This window comes from Oryctolagus cuniculus, chromosome 8 (assembly GCF_051225735.1).
Source record: "Oryctolagus cuniculus isolate XC-2025 breed Fujian yellow rabbit chromosome 8, ASM5122573v1, whole genome shotgun sequence".
NCBI classification, from domain to species: domain Eukaryota; kingdom Metazoa; phylum Chordata; class Mammalia; order Lagomorpha; family Leporidae; genus Oryctolagus; species Oryctolagus cuniculus.
Genome location: NC_142874.1, coordinates 9,507,401 through 9,524,387, shown reverse-complemented (window position 1 = coordinate 9,524,387; position 16,987 = coordinate 9,507,401). Strand labels below are relative to the sequence as shown.

At 39.8% G+C, this 16,987-nt stretch overlaps 1 long non-coding RNA gene across 2 annotated transcripts in view; it reads left to right on the top strand.

The window, feature by feature from the left end:
- The window catches only part of LOC149124820 (uncharacterized), a 40,738-nt gene extending 24,887 nt beyond the window's left edge, over nt 1–15,851 (top strand). For both annotated transcript variants that reach the window (XR_016211560.1, XR_016211561.1), the window contains exons 2-5: nt 1,040–1,126; nt 5,687–5,757; nt 7,711–7,821; nt 15,568–15,851. This is a non-coding gene — a long non-coding RNA (uncharacterized LOC149124820). The remainder of the gene's footprint in view (nt 1–1,039; nt 1,127–5,686; nt 5,758–7,710; nt 7,822–15,567) is intronic.
- Nucleotides 15,852–16,987: the final 1,136 nt, after the last annotated feature.

The window sequence follows — 16,987 nt, the reverse complement described above, 5'->3', positions numbered from 1 at the left end:
GGATTCAAAAGGCTTCCATATCCTAGGCAGCTTATGTCAAGAGCCTCATACAGAAGAGTGTTAATTTACTGATGCAATAAACAAGAGTGTCAAATTGTTAAGTCAACAACAGGAGTCACTGTGCACTTACTCCTCATGCAGGATCTCTGTCCTTAATGTGTTGTTCAATGTGAATTAATGCTATAACTAGTACTCAAACAATATTTTATACTTTATGTTCTGTGTGGGTGCAAACTGTTGAAATCTTTACTTAATATATACTAAATTGATCTTCTGTATATAAAGAGAATTGAAAATGAATCTTGATGTGAATGGAAGGGGAGAGGGAGCGGGAGATGGGAGGGTTGCGGGTGGGAGGGAGGTTATGGGTAGGTGGGGGAAGCCATTGTAATCCATAAGCTGTACTTTGGAAATTTATATTTACTAAATAAAAGTTTAAAAAAAGAGTACATGTGCAAAAAGAACCTGTTAAAATTAATAAATGAATTTAATAAATTCATCTGCTATATAACAAGATCAACCCAAAATCAGTAGCACTCATTCACCTAGCAGTTAAGACATTTGTACCTGTGTTTGATGCCCAGCTCTGGCTTCTGAATTCAGCTTCCTGCTAGTACTAATAATGGAAGTCAGTGGTGATGATTCTAGTAAAATCTGAGGGACTTCTCGAGGATTCTTGGCACCTATATGGGAGGCCTTGACTGAGTCCCCAGCTCCTGACTTCAGCCTCACCCAATATCTGGTCATTGCATACATTTGAGGAGTGAACCGGTTTCAGTCTCTTTTTCTCTCTCTTTATTTCTTTACTTTTCTTTTTTCATCTACTTATCTATCTTTTCCATTATTACCACAATTAAAATAATAATTCTGTTATTTTTAAAAATAAGCAACATTTTCAACCTTTTATCTTTTTGAAAAATATTTAACCTTTTGTGATAAGACAATTACGGTGTTTATTTGACAGTAAATTGAATTACTCCCATGCCAGTTATCAATTCATTGTCTCTTAGCTCCATGTTCTTCCTCCATTATCTTCTAGGTGGAAATGGATCTGACTCTAATTTCCTTTCTACAGTGAGCATGATGCTGCACTTTGACAGTAGAAGGCATTGGAGAGAGAGTGCAGGTAAAAGAGCTTCTTCTTGCTCTTATTCCTTTGTGTTGTTTTTCTTGGTCATGTTTCATAGTCTGTGAGTAAAAGTGCTACTACTTGGTTATAATGACCATCTTGCCTTGGCTATTCCAAGCCAGACATCATGCCTTCCAGGCTCTTACCATACAGTCTCTATGTTATGTAGGGGAAGTAGGCAGAAGTTCCTCCCAGGCTTCCTGGTTTGATTCAGTGAGATCCAAGATGGCTGCCAACATAACCACAGGTAGAAATAACTCCCACCAGCATGTGACAGTTGACAATTGTTGTAACAACAGGTGTTAGAAACAATATAATAACAAAAAAAGGACAGTTCCTCACTTCTGAGAATTACTTTTCCCTTTCCCCCCATATCAATAAATACTCCTCCAGTTAGTAGCATATACTGTCCCTTCTCATGGTGCCCAATACTTATGACTTCTCAGTCCCTAGTAGACTGAGAAGTTCATTTCTGAGCTACAGTCCTGCTTCTCCATTCTTTGGCTATTTATGCTCAGCATTGGTTTCATTATTGGCTTCATGACACTGAACAAAGCACCTGACTTGGAGGTCCCCCCACACATAATGGGGGCTCCCAAAAGGAGTCTAAAATTGGTAGTCATAAAGGAATCAATGGACTGATTACATGTCACTCTTTTGGGGGTGCACCGTTAGGGCTCCTTTACCCTGAGGTTGGAGTACAACTCTGAGTTACATCAACAGCCAAGAAAGAACAGGTTTGAGGAAGCTCATAGGGTGAATACTGAGGCAAAGACTTCCTGGCATAAGTAGATTAGGAATATCTGTCCAAAACCAAAGGTGTGCATGGGGGTCACTCAGCACAAGGTCAGCAATCCTGTCCAGAGCATGGAGTTCAGATTTTAAAACTCCTGGAAAGGGTAAGAGAAACCTCAATCATTGTATGATGGACAGCAGTTCCATACTGGGACCCACAAAAGTGAGAGAGAGACTGTGACTCTCTCACCTGACATCTGGGCTGTGCAGCATTCTGGTGAGGAATCTGGTGTTTACATGCGTATTGTTCTAGTCGTATGTAGACACCTCTGTGATTGTTCCTTAGTCTGTCCTGGCTCCTGCTCCACCACTGATGAGTGTTCCTGTCCCCCAGATTTTCTCTGTTCCTGTGTTGTCCCTCATATGCAAGGTAGTTGGTTATCTAAACCTACAGGATCATCTATCTTGGTAAGAATTAGCTTTAATTTTGTATTAATTGGCTTCCCTTTCAATTGGCCTCTTTTTTGGTGTCTAGGTGTCAATGGATTGTGTCTTCTTGTCATCTTTTTCCTTCTGCTCATTTCTCAGTGTCTATTGTGAATATGTCTTAATCATTTTTCCCATCCCTAACATTGCCATGGATCTCTACGGCTACAGACCTTCTTCAAGCTCTTCTGTTTCTGCCTTAGATCTCCCCTGGACATTGTTTCAGAGGTCTCTGGACTTGCTTTCATGCTCAGGGGTCTTTCTGCAAGTACTCTGTGGCACAGAAAGAAAGACTTAGGATGAAAGGCACTATCTAGTTCACAGAACAGAATTAGAACCTAAAGTCCTCTACAATCCCTGGGGCCCACTAACTCTTGCTATTCAAAACTTGGAAAATCTGTCAAAATTTACTAATTATGATCTTTCTAATCCTCAATTCTAATCCCTCTTTGAGGTTCTTTTCCCTGTAGCCAGGAATGAAATATTTTATCCATCCTTGAGTCTAATCCTGAACCCCTCCAAGTAAGATCTCTCTCTCTCTCCTACTAGACTCAAGAGAAATCCTTGCCTTGCAAATCTCAAGACAGAGCCTGCTATCCTGAGAGGTGCTCCAGGTCCTATTCATTAGTAATTCTGCAGCAGTCATTCTAGAGGGTTCCATTGGCCTTCCCCTTCTTTTCTGGAATGGATGGTGTTTCAGGGCAACAAGGTCCATAGCCTTCTCCATGACCTCTTAAATCAACATTGTGTCTCCCCTAAGGGCCTCTAGGGAGTTGGCAGCAAGTGAGAACTCCTAGCTCACCACTATGGGGATTCTGATGTTGATTCCAAGAGGGGTCACCATTGGGAGGCCATTCTCTTGAACTGGAAATTCTTTGGATATCACACATTGACAAAGAAACTACTTCCCTCTGTAATTCTACTTTGCTACATTAGAAATTGGAGGAGAGAGAGAATTGGCTCCCTAAATAACAGCACAATGCTTCAGTTGGATGTGCTTTGCCAAAGATGAAAGAAATAGGCCCAAATCCCTTATTTCAGTTTTCATGGCCAGTTGCCAAGGGGTCAAAATCTGTATCCCCGTTCCTTGAATTTACGGAAGACTAACTAGACATAATTTCTCCTCCTAAGCCAAGCATGCCTCTCATTAGTCTCATGATGCACCCTCTCTTTGATACCTTCTTCCTGCCATATTTCCAACCCCTCTTCAGTTCCCCCCTCATACACTCAGCCTACGTTCCTTGTTCCTTATGCTCCAATCTCAGCATCTAATCCTAGTCCAGCAAGGAACAAGCTATTAACCTGTGGGTAAGGTACTTAATGGACATGGGGACCCCGTGGTTATCATGTCCACACCCTCAGCTCCTCAGATCTCTGTAATTGGACCATCCAAAGGATGAAGACATGGTTCAACATATTCATATCAATAAACATAAAATGCCATGTCAAGAATAAGGATAAAAATCATAAAATTATCTCAGTAGATTCAGAGAGATAATTTGATAAAATAAAACATAATTTCTTTCTCTTGCCTGATGGCTCTGACTAAAACTTCTTATATTACATTGAGTAAGGGTGGTGAGAGTAGACATTTTTGTCTAGTTCCAGATTCTTAGCGGCAATACTTCCAGCATTTCCCCATTAAATGCAACATTGGATTTGAACTTGTGATTGAAGCCATTATTATACTGGAATGCATTTCTTCTGTACTTAATTTATTTAAGTGTTTATAATGAAAGGATGTTGACCTAAAGGATGCCTTATTTATGCATTCCTCCTATCCCTGAATCTCAAGACCTTTTTGTCCTTGAATGAATGGCAAGGCCCTCATCTTGGGTGCAGATAGCAGCTATGTGGACAGTCCTCCCCAAGGGGCTCAAAAACTTTCCTACTCTATTTGGTAAAGTGTTGGCTAGTGAATTAGAGGAATCTTCCTGGAGAGGGAAATGCCACTCCAATATGTGGATGGTATTTTAATAGCAAGCCCCACTAAGGATATCTGTCAGAAATGGGTGGCAGTCCTTAATCACTGGGATTCAAGAGAGTATGAGCTGTCAAAAGAAAAAGACTAAAGATCAAGCCAACAGGTCAACTTTCTAGGGTTCCTGCTGGAAGCAGAGAAGAGGGAATTGTGAAGGAAGGAAAGGCCATTTGTAAACTGTTTATCAGGACTTGGAAACAACTGAGGTTAAGAGGACAGGAGCCAGTGGAAACGACATGGGAGCTGCGGAGATGGTAATTCTCAGATTCTCAGAAACACAGATGAACCCTTCCTACTGCATTTTGGAGAACTCAGCTTCCAGTTCATGAGCCTCCAGTTTCCCTTTCTGTCCTGTGGAGAGTGATAGAAAGATGTCACTAAGTACATGAACTTCAATTCCTTCCTTTTCTATACTACATGCTGGCCACATGTGCAAATTTGTTTCATCAAATTCATCATCATATTGAAGTAGTTCCTTTTACTCTAATTTCAATTAATTTTCATATTTTCCTAAGTCACACTTGTTAGTAAAATGGCAGTCTTATCTGTGGTGTGATCTACACCCCGAACACCATCCTAGGCTCTAGCCCCTGCCATCATTCCTGGAAGCCAGGTGGCCACATGGCCCAACCACCTGTGTCAAGCTCCACCCCCATCCAAATGGGATTCACTGCTCCCACTTCCCTGCTCCCCCCAGCAAGGTTTTAAAAGGACCTGTTTCTGAACACTTGTCTCTCTCTTTCTCTCCGTCTCCTGATGTCTGCCTCTCTCTCTCTTAAATTCTCCTTCTCCCTCTTCCTTCTTCGCCCTTTCCCTCCAGTCTGTTGGGTTTCCCCCAGTAAACTCTCCTTTACTCCGGAGTTTGGTGTGTTTTGTGGCGGCCTTACAATTTTAATTTTTTTTATTTCTTCAATTATCTTAATAGTACACTTTCAAGCATTAGGATGAGTTATCAAAATAATTAATCTCCTCTATTATGTGTTGTTCTTATTTGTTTATTTGTTTTTTGTTCAAAGATTCTCCTTATTTCTAAACACTATGGACACTTATTAAATGCTGTAGAACATGAACAGAAGCTTTTCTGTCGTACTTAAACACAAAGAGAAAATGCACAACATTTGCAGAATATGACTATTATGTACTGATTAACACATAATCTAATGAAGCCTCCTTATTAATTATCTGGCTTTGAATGTGCACTAACATATGTGCATTAATTTAATTTACAGAGGCCCCTAAGACCTGTTGTCACTCATACCCTATTACTGTAACCAGACACTAGAAGCAGGAATTTGGTAGGCTTTATGATTCAGAACAATTCCGAAGCTTTCAATTCTTTTGTCCTTTTTTTGTAGACCTGCAAAGAATACCACAAAGAGCAAGGATTTGCAATTTACTGGGAAAGATCTCAACCAAGTGACACAAAGTAAGTTATTCTCTTGTGATTTGAGGAAACAAAGTATATTTTATTCTGCAGTTCTTTCTCCCTATGTATTGGCTTCACAGGATTATATTTTTAAGATAAATTGCTAGTATTATAAAGTTTTCTGATAAGCACTTTCCCTGGAGTTTACTCTCTGAGAAACAATACACGTTTTATCACTGTTCCCAAGTACGTTCTTTAAAATGTAGGGCAAATTAAGTATACATTTAAAAGACATTTTGACAAAAATATCAATCAGAATTCATGTTACAAAATATCACATTAGGATTCTCAGTGCTTTGATTTGTGTTTTAATGGGGATTAGCAGAAAGAGTTCAGATAAATATCACATTATTTATCTTATTCTTCTTCAAGACTTATTTTATCGGTAACACTGTTATTCTCCTTTTTAATTCTCAGCCAGTTCTTGAATGACCTCAGTCTTTCATTTTCGTTAATGAGGGGCAACGGGCAAGGAAAATGAATTTCCCCATAATCTTTCCTTCTAGCCTCTGGTGAATTGACTTTCCCTGCACTCATTGAAATGTGTTATCCCATTAGTCTGGAGATGCCAATGACTTGCAGAACGGACTGCATCCGAATGTGACTTGGATAAACATGAGCTAATAACCCAAAGCAAATGTAGTTAGTTCCTTTACTCTACAGATATAATTTATAATATTAAATAAGCTTTTATGAGAACATTAGAGGAAAGCAGACAGATGCCATATAGAACATTTAAAATATAGATGAAATAAAACTCAAAACAGGAAACTTGTGTGGTTTTGCTTTCAGAAGTAGTCAGGAGACAGACTTGTGTGTATAGTATGAGGGTACTTCAAAAATGTTCCATATATGGAGTCAACATCTGATGGAAAGGTAATAGGTATTAGGCATTATCCTTGGATAGAGTGCACTTATATTTTATCATCACCCTCATAGCCATCCCTTGAAGAAGTGTGTTTAAAATAAGTGGATTCCCAAAGAAGGTGGAGGTTGAGTTCTGGAGACAGAACATGTGGAAGGGAAGGTATCCATTGCAGGTGTGAGACGGCTACAGGGCTTCTTCTATTGTTTCATCTTGATGAAGAGAAACAACAAAAATTTTTAAATAAAAAACAAAAAACTTCATTACAGGTCATCAAGCTCTGATCTATTAGGTACAATAATTCAATGCTGTATTTCTGTTGATTGAATCATTTTTTGCATTTAATCTCAGGTTGCTAATGGCCAGAAAGATAAACAGTTCATGTGGCTTATTAAAATGAAGAGTCATTCCTCTATTGTAAGTGTTCCCACTAGAAATTGCTAAAAAATGGGATTGAACTCCTCTATTGATAAATGTGAGTGATAGTTGTGGACTAAAGTGAATTCAGGTACAAACAAGAGTTCTTTAACAAAGAAAGTTTATCCGTGGAATGCAGTGGGAACTTGTTACAATTAGGATATCCAATTTGAATGGAAGCACAATTGTGAGTGATAAAACTAAAATAAAAATCTCATCAGAAATTCCAGAAGCACACTGTCCTTCAGTTACCAGGTCTCGCCTTAAACATTTGGTACTGTGTGCTTAGTTCATCATCCTGTGTGATCTGGCTCCTGATGACTTCAGAATCACCATTTCTGAACACAAATTGGTACAGACAGTATAGCTACAGGACAACATTTGCTTATTTTCTTATTAGTTAAAACAGGAGAATGGAGTTTCCTTTCTGGATGATTTCTTATTTTATCCTACATCTCTAAAACAGCCATCAAGGAAATCTGCTCATTAACTGTACATTAATAAATTATCTTCTGAGTCTTTGATAATTTCTTTCTGACAGATTCAGGCACGATTCCCATAACATGGCACAACATGTAAGTCAAAAAATGAGATGGTGTCCATTGTATTCTCATAAATTTCTTCTCAATCAACCATTTCTTATATATTCACTGATCCTCTCTCTTTTTCAGCATTAAAGAAGAACACAGGAAAACAAATGTGCTGTGTTGCACTGTATGCTTGTCTTATAAAAAACAAATTCTTACTTTTGACTGCTTTTTATGTTATCCACACAGAAGGGGGTAAGTTATCAAAATATTGAGCAGGAAATATATCGATAAAAAGTACTAATGAATACCAGGTGTTTTATGAGATTCACATTTTCTTAAATTATGCAAGTGCCAATACACTGCCTATAAAAATGCTTTTAGTAACATAACTGTTCTACTCAGCATGGAGATAACACACTAACCAATTATCTGTAATGACTAGATCACTGAGATGGAAAGATTTATAGGTATGGGAATACAGACTAACAAAAGAATAAATCTGATTTGTACTGCTTTTAGGCTTTATTTGCATATTTTCAAACAAGATTATCTATCTATCTATCTATCTATCTATCTATCTATCTATCATCCATCTCTCCACCTCTTCTCTCTTTCCATCCACCTCCCTTTCCATTGCCTAATTATATCTTACTTTGGTCTTTCTAAGATACTCATCATCATCATCTTCATCATCATTTCATTAATTAATTAAAATGTGATTAGCAATGTGCAGAATAAAAGAAACATAGGAGGTAAGATGGAGAGGAAAACCCTGAAACCAACAGTAAACTGATAGTTTGGAATGTAGACATTTTTAGGAGTTACCAGCAGAGTTGTTGTGAAAGAACCGAATTTTGCAAGAGATACTGAGAGTTGCTAAACATTTTCTGTTTCTTTGGATCAGTTAAGACAGTTGAAGAAGGGAGTATGGTGGGCAGCCATGAAAATTTTTTTCATTTATTTTTTCTCAGAAATTTTGTGAAAGAAATGTTAACAGCCACCGACATGGCTCACTAGGCTAATCCTCCACTTTGCAGCACCGGCACATCGGGTTCTAGTCCCAGTCGGGGCGCCGGGGTTCTGTCCCGGTTGATCCTCTTCCAGGCCAGCTCTCTGCTGTGGCCCGGGAGTGCAGTGGAGGCTGGCCCAAGTGCTTGGGTCCTGCACCCTATGGGAGACCAGGAGAAGCACCTGGCTCCTGGCTTCGGATCAGCGTGGTGCGCTGGCCGCGGCGGCCATTGAAGGGTGATCCAAAGGCAAAAGGAAGACCTTTCTCTCTGTCTCTCTCTCTCTCACTGTCCACTCTGCCTGTCAAAAAAAAAATGTTAAATAAGAGAACATTTCGAAAAGTTCATGGAAAATGTAATTAAAAGGTAGGTTTATTTCTGGTGCAAGAATCTGAAATCTATGCAACTTTGTCCATAATACATATTTCCATGAATTTAATTTTATTTTTAATAAGCTTTTAATAGATACAATGTGCTTTGTGGATACAGTTCTAAGAAGATAATGATAGTCCCTTCTACTCTCTCTCCTTTCCCTCTCTCTCCTTCTCTCCTTTCTTCCCCTTTTCTGTCTTTTTACATTTTTGATATAATGTATTTTAAATTTACTTTGTAGTAAAAAGCTAAATACTTCTCCAAAAAGCTTAACAAGTAAACAGAAAAAAGATCCTAGTTTAGTGGGAATACAGACAATAGCTATACACAATAATGGGATGGAAAATTGACCATTTCACCCATATACAGAAAATTTTAAACTAACCACAGATCATTTCCACTATAGTAGTATAACATTCTTAACCATTGGATTCACAAAGGTTTAAAACAAAGTTTTACCAAACTCTATTTACAGCAATACTGATACAGATTGCTTTTCCTTCTTTTTTATTTATTTATTTATTTTTATTTATTTATTTATTTATCTATCTATTTATTTGAAAGGCAAAGTTACCGAGACGCAGGGGGAGAGAGAGAGAAAGAGAGAGAAAGGGAGAGAGAGAAAGAGAGAGAGAGAGAGAGAGGAAGAAGTCTTCTATCTGCTGGTTCATTCCCCAAATGGCCTCAATGGCCAGAGCTGGGCCTATCTGAAGCCAGGAGCCAGGAGCATCTTCTAGATCTCTCATGCAAGTACAGGGGCCCAAGGACTTGGGCCACTTATTTTTTAAGTTCTATTTCCCACATACAAGGCATAACATGTGGTGTTTATCTTTCTGATTCTGCCTTATTTCACTCAATGTGATCTCCTCCAGTTGCATTCATTTTGCATTTCATTATTTATTTGAATAATATTCCATGTTGTATATATAGCACCATTCATCTGATGGTATATGCTTTGGTTGGTGCCAAATTTTGGCTAATTGTGAACAGTGCTGCTATAAACATGGTGGTGCAGATATCTCTTTTATACAATGTATTCAAATCTTTTGGGTAGGGGTGGTTAAAGCCTTGGCTTTTAGCACCGACATCCCTTTTGGGTACTGGTTTGGGACTTGGCTGCTCCACTTCCCATCCAGCTCCCTGCTAATGTGCCTGGGAAAGCAGTGGAGGATGTGATGGCCCAAGTGATTGGGCCATCTGGGAAACCTGGAAGAAGCTCCAGGCTCCTGGCTTTTGATCAGCTCAGCTCTGGCCGTTGCAGTCATTTGGGGGAGTGAACACGAGAACTGGAAGACCTCTCTCTGTCTCTACCTTTCTCTCTGTCTTTTAAATAAATAAAAATAAAAATCTTTAAACAAATCTTTTGGATATATATTCAGTAGTGAGATTGTTGGAACATATGACAAGCCTATTTCTAAATTTCTTAAGAAGTCTCAGTGCTGTTTTCCACTGTGTTTGCACTAATTTACATTCTCACTGACCGTGTGTAAGCACGGTTGTTTACCTCCTCGCCAGTATTTGTTACTGTCTGTGTTTTGGATTTTAGCCATTCTGACAGGGGTGAGGTGATATCTCATTGCGGTTTTGACTTGCATTTCACTGGTGGCTAGTGATGTCCACCATTGTCTCTTATGTTTGTTGGCCATTTATATTTCTTCTTTTGAGAACTGTCTACTGAAGTCTTTTTTTTTTTTTTTTTTTTGACAGGTAGAGTAGACAGTGAGAGAGAGAGACAGAGAGAAAGGTCTTCCTTTGCCGTTGGTTCACCCTCCAATGGCCGCCGCAGCCTGCACACCACGCTGATCCCATAGCAGGAGCCAGGTACTTATCCTGGTCTCCCATGGGGTGCAGGACCCAAGCACTTGGGCCATCCTCCACTGCACTCCCTGGCCACAGCAGAGAGCTGGCCTGGAAGAGGGGCAACCGGGACAGAATCTGGTGCCCTGACCGGGACTAGAACCCGGTGTGCCAGCGCCGCAAGGCTACTGAAGTCTTTTGCTCATTTCTCAACTGGATTGGTTGTTTTCTTCTTGTTGAGACTTTTTAAGTTGCTGGTGTATTCAAGATATTAATCCTTTGTCAGATACTTGGTTTGCAGATTTTTTTCCTTGTTATCGTTGGATGTCTCTTCACTCTATGGATGGTTTCCTTTGGTGTGTAAAAGATTCTAAGTTTGATATAGTCCCACTGAACTAGTTTTGCTTTTGCTGCCTGTGCGTTGAAGGTCTTGTACAAGTCATCCCTTACACTAATGTCTTGTAGTGTTTCCCCCATGTTTTCTTCCATCAGCTTCGTTGTCTCAGATCTTAAATTTAGGTCTTTGATCCATCTTCAGTTGATTTTTGTATATGGTGAAAGGAATGGGTATAATTTCATTCTTCTAGATATATAAGTCCAGTTTTGCAAGCACCATTTGTTGAAGAGACTATCCTTATTCTGTTGTGTAGTCTGAGCACTTCTGTCAACAATCAGTTGGCTGTATGTATGTGGATTAATTTCTGGGGGCTCTCTTCTGTTCAATTGATCTACATATCTGTTTTTATGCCAGTACCATGCTGTTTGAATTACTATAGCTTTCTAGTATGCTTTGAAGTCAGGTATTATGATCCTCCAGTTTCTTTTTTCTTGTTCAGGATGGCTTTGGTTATATTCGGGTCTTTTGTGATTCCATATGAATTTTAGGGTTGCTTTTCCTAATACTGTAAAAAATGCCATGGATATTTTGATAGGGATTGCCCTGAATATGTAGATTGCTTTAGGTAGTATAGACATTTTATGTCTACTATGAATTTTTGAAGACCTCTAATATTGTTCCAATTGTTATTGTGAAATAAACAATTTTGGCCAGCACCGCGGCTCACTAGGCTAATCTACCACCTTGTGGCGCCGGCACACCGGGTTCTAGTCCTGGTCAGGGCGCCAGATTCTGTCCTGGTTGCCCCTCTTCCAGGCCAGCTCTCTGCTGTGGCCAGGGAGTGCAGTGGAGGATGGCCCAAGTGCTTGAGCCCTGCACCCCATGGGAGACCAGGAGAAGCACCTGGCTCCTGGCTTCGGATCAGCGTGGTGCACTGGCCGTGGCGGCCATTGAAGGGTGATCAACGGCAAAAGGAAGACCTTTCTCTCTGTCTCTCTCTCTCTCACTGTCCACTCTGCCTGTCAAAAAAAAAAAATGTTAAATAAGAGAACATTTCAAAAAGTTCATGGAAAATGTAATTAAAAGGTAGGTTTATTTCTGGTGCAAGAATCTGAAATCTATGCAACTTTGTTCATAATACATATTTCCATGAATTTAATTTTATTTTTAATAAGCTTTTAATAGATACAATGTGCTTTGTGGATACAGTTCTAAGAAGATAATGATAGTCCCTTCTACTCTCTCTCCTTCTTTCCCTCTCTCTCCTACTCTCCTTTCTTCCCCTTTTCTGTCTTTTTACATTTTTGATATAATGTATTTTAAATTTACTTTGTAGTAAAAAGCTAAATACTTCTCCAAATAAGAAGCTTAACAAGTAAAAAGATCCTAGTTTAGTGGGAATACAGACAATAGCTATACACAATAATGGGATGGAAAATTGACCATTTCACCCATATACAGAAAATTTTAAAGTAACCACAGATCATTTCCACTATAGTAATATAACATTCTTAGCCATTGGATTCACAAAGGTTTAAAACAAAGTTTTACCAAACTATATTTACAGCAATACTGATACAGATTGCTTTTCCTTCTTTTTTATTTATTTATTTTTTATTTATTTATTTATCTATCTATTTATTTGAAAGGCAAAGTTACCGAGACGCAGAGGGAGAGAGAGAGAAAGAGAGAGAAAGAGAGAGAAAGGGAGAGAGAGAGAGAGAGAGAGAGAGAGAGAGAGAGGAAGAAGTCTTCTATCTGCTGGTTCATTCCCCAAATGGCCTCAATGGCCAGAGCTGGGCCTATCTGAAGCCAGGAGCCAGGAGCATCTTCTAGGTCTCTCATGCAAGTACAGGGGCCCAAGGACTTGGGCCACTTATTTTTTAAGTTCTATTTCCCACATACAAGGCATAACATGTGGTGTTTATCTTTCTGATTCTGCCTTATTTCACTCAATGTGATCTCCTCCAGTTGCATTCATTTTGCATTTCATTATTTATTTGAATAATATTCCATGTTGTATATATAGCACCATTCATCTGATGGTATATGCTTTGGTTGGTGCCAAATTTTGGCTAATTGTAAACAGTGCTGCTATAAACATGGTGGTGCAGATATCTCTTTTATACAATGTATTCAAATCTTTTGGGTAGGGGTGGTTAAAGCCTTGGCTTTTAGCACCGACATCCCTTTTGGGTACTGGTTTGGGACTTGGCTGCTCCACTTCCCATCCAGCTCCCTGCTAATGTGCCTGGGAAAGCAGTGGAGGATGTGATGGCCCAAGTGATTGGGCCCCTGCACCCATCTGGGAAACCTGGAAGAAGCTCCAGGCTCCTGGCTTTTGATCAGCTCAGCTCTGGCCGTTGCAGTCATCTGGGGGAGTGAACACGAGAACTGGAAGACCTCTCTCTGTCTCTACCTTTCTCTCTGTCTTTTAAATAAATAAAAATAAAAATCTTTAAACAAATCTTTTGGATATATATTCAGTAGTGAGATTGTTGGAACATATGACAAGCCTATTTCTAAATTTCTTAAGAAGTCTCAGTGCTGTTTTCCACTGTGTTTGCACTAATTTACATTCTCACCGACCGTGTGTAAGCACGGTTGTTTACCTCCTCGCCAGTATTTGTTACTGTCTGTGTTTTGGATTTTAGCCATTCTGACAGGGGTGAGGTGATATCTCATTGCGGTTTTGACTTGCATTTCACTGGTGGCTAGTGATGTCCACCATTGTTTCTTATGTTTGTTGGCCATTTATATTTCTTCTTTTGAGAACTGTCTACTGAAGTCTTTTTTTTTTTTTTTTTTTTTGACAGGCAGAGTTAGACAGAGAGAGAGACAGAGAGAGAGACAGAGAGAAAGGTCTTCCTTTTCCGCTGGTTCACCCCCCAAATGGCTGCTACAGCCGGCCCACTGCGCCGATCCGAAGCCAGGAGCCAGGTGCTTCCTCCTGGTCTCCCATGGGGTGCAGGACCCAAGCACTTGGGCCATCCTCCACTGCACTCCCTGGCCACAGCAGAGAGCTGGCCTGGAAGAGGGGCAACCAGGACAGAATCTGGTGCCCTGACCGGGACTAGAACCCGGTGTGCCAGCGACGCAAGGCTACTGAAGTCTTTTGCGCATTTCTCAACTGGATTGGTTGTTTTCTTCTTGTTGAGACTTTTTAAGTTGCTGGTGTATTCAAGATATTAATCCTTTGTCAGATACTTGGTTTGCAGATTTTTTCCTTGTTATCGTTGGATGTCTCTTCACTCTATGGATGGTTTCCTTTGGTGTGTAAAAGATTCTAAGTTTGATATAGTCCCACTGAACTAGTTTTGCTTTTGCTGCCTGTGCATTGAAGGTCTTGTACAAGTCGTCCCTTACACTAATGTCTTGTAGTGTTTCCCCCATGTTTTCTTCCATCAGCTTCGTTGTCTCAGATCTTAAATTTAGGTCTTTGATCCATCTTCAGTTGATTTTTCTATATGGTGAGAGGAATGGGTATAATTTCATTCTTCTAGATATATAAGTCCAGTTTTGCAAGCACCATTTGTTGAAGAGACTATCCTTACTCTGTTGTGTAGTCTGAGCACTTCTGTCAACAATCAGTTGGCTGTATGTATGTGGATTAATTTCTGGGGGCTCTCTTCTGTTCAATTGATCTACATATCTGTTCTTATGCCAGTACCATGCTGTTTGAATTACTATAGCTTTCTAGTATGCTTTGAAGTCAGGTATTATGATCCTCCAGTTTCTTTTTTCTTGTTCAGGATGGCTTTGGTTATATTCGGGTCTTTTGTGATTCCATATGAATTTTAGGGTTGCTTTTCCTAATACTGTAAAAAATGCCATGGATATTTTGATAGGGATTGCCCTGAATATGTAGATTGCTTTAGGTAGTATAGACATTTTATGTCTACTATGAATTTTTGAAGACCTCTAATATTGTTCCAATTGTTATTGTGAAATAAACAATTTTGGCCAGCACCGCGGCTCACTAGGCTAATCTACCACCTTGTGGCGCCGGCACACCGGGTTCTAGTCCCCGTCAGGGCACCAGATTCTGTCCTGGTTGCCTCTCTTCCAGGCCAGCTCTCTGCTGTGGCCAGGGAGTGCAGTGGAGGATGGCCCAAGTGCTTGGGCCCTGCACCCCATGGGAGACCAGGATAAGTACCTGGCTCCTGCCATCGGTTCAGCACGGTGCGCCGGCCGCAGTGCGCCAGCCGCGGCGGCCATTGGAGGGTGAACCAACGGCAAAGGAAGACCTTTCTCTCTCTCTCTCACTGTCCACTCTGCCTGTCAAAAAAAAAAAAAAAACAAATAAACAATTTTATCTTTCAGTGTTCTGTTATTATATATACTACAGACACATATTATATATTTATCAAAAGTGAGAATTTTTTCAATAATTATGATAGAATCATAAAATTATTAGAATAATGTAATTGATTGATGAAAAATCTTATTACTCATAGCCATTATCAAATTATCAAAATTTTCTAGGACGGGGCCAGCGCTGTGGTGTAGTAGGCTGTCTCTGCCTACGGTGCCAGCATCCCATATGAGCACTGGTTGAAGTCCTGGCTGCTCCTTTTCTGATCCAGCGCTCTTGCTTATGACCTGGGAAATCCATGGAAGTTGGGTCAAGTGCTTGAGCCCCTGCACCACGGTGAGGACCCAGAGGAAGCTCATGGCTCCTGGATTCTGATTGGCCCAGCTCCAGCCATTGCAACAATTTGGGGAGTAAACCAGCTGGTGAAAGATCTTTCTGTCTCTCCTTCTCTCTGTAATTTTACCTCTCAAATAAATAAATAAAATCTTTAAATATATTTATATATGTATTCCCTAGCATAAGTTATTATCTAAATAGGTAATATGGATAAAATATTTACTTATATTAAACAGTATTCAAAAGCTTAAATATGTTTTTGTGTATCCCAATTATGGTTCACCCTAAAAGAGAAAACATTAGAAAATAAACGTGGAAGTTATTAAAATCACCAATAGATGGCAGTAGCAGTATATATTTTAAGTTACTGTAAGGATTTAACAATTTATTCCAATACTGCATTGAATTTAATGTTGACCAGAAATTGATATTTTTAACCTTATTTGAAACATTCATCAAAATTAAATATAAATATATTAATATTCAAATAGAGACATACATATCCATATAGAACAATATATGTGTTTACATACTGTCTTAGCTTTCTGTTGCTGTGTAACAAATGACCCCCATAGATCAATATATCTACTTTTGTTTTTGCACATTGTATTAGCTATGTGTTGCTGTGTAGCTAATTACTGGAAAATGTAGGATCTTGAATCAACAAACGTGTAGGCATTCTTTCATACCACTTCTGTCAGGAGCACAAAGGTGACTTAGCTCCCTTGCTGAGCTCAGTGTCTCCTAGGGTGCTGTACTCCTGGTGTTAGTCAGGACTGGCCTCATGGGAAGAGGCGGGTGATCCTCTTCCAGATCCATCCCAAGGACTGCCTGCAACACACATCCATTCCGGGCTTGGTGGGCTGCACCCATGACAGGGATGCTGGCCTCCCCAGAGAGGGATGCAACAGAGAAGCAGAGATGAGAAGCCTCCTCTGTGTAACCTAGTCTCAGAAGCGGCATGAATCCACTGGTCACACTGACCTCCTTCAGAAGGATTTGGGGGTGAACTGCCCCAAGGTGCTGTAAATACCAGTTGGCAATGGAAAGGGGTCTCTTGGGACTGGCATATGTACAACACTACTTCAAGAAGTTCATGGGAAAACAACATTAAAGTATAAGTTTTGTTGTAAAATTTATTTTGGTGCAAAAATATTTTGAAATTCATGCAGAGTTTTCCCATGCATAGTTTTTTTCACACTGTGCATGATCCAGGAACTTTTCACAGACCCCTCATAGATACTCCTGTGTGTG